Raw genomic sequence first — 463 nt, forward strand, 5'->3', positions numbered from 1 at the left:
AGAATTAAGAAAAAGGACAACATCACATATTCTGAACATGAAAAACCCTTCATGAATCCTGAGAAGCAAAGTCAAGCATGTATTATTGAAAATGAGTCATCCATATGCCAAATACAAGTTTTTCCATAAAAATTTCCAACCCTTTGTACATCAGATGTTCTTCTATATATAGAGCTCTTTACATGCTTGGATTCCTTCCTCCATCATGAGGGGAATTCAAATTTACCATCAGTGACACCTATTCTAACCATAAAACAAGACTTTAAATGCATTTGACACCTAACTAGCAGTCCTAGAGACCTAATACAACTAGGAGTGTAACTCCTTATTATGATTACAACAAACTTATCTAAACATTTAAAACATTCTTTGACACCTAACACTCCATGAAGTCGAATTTGATGAAGCCTCCCATGTGGTCACCCAACTGCTGATGACAAACCCTAGACAAACCCTAGAAATT

Source organism: Pinus tabuliformis, chromosome 1_1, assembly GCF_031772625.1.
Source record: "Pinus tabuliformis cultivar Carrire ecotype Pingquan chromosome 1_1, CPIR1, whole genome shotgun sequence".
NCBI lineage: Eukaryota > Viridiplantae > Streptophyta > Pinopsida > Pinales > Pinaceae > Pinus > Pinus tabuliformis.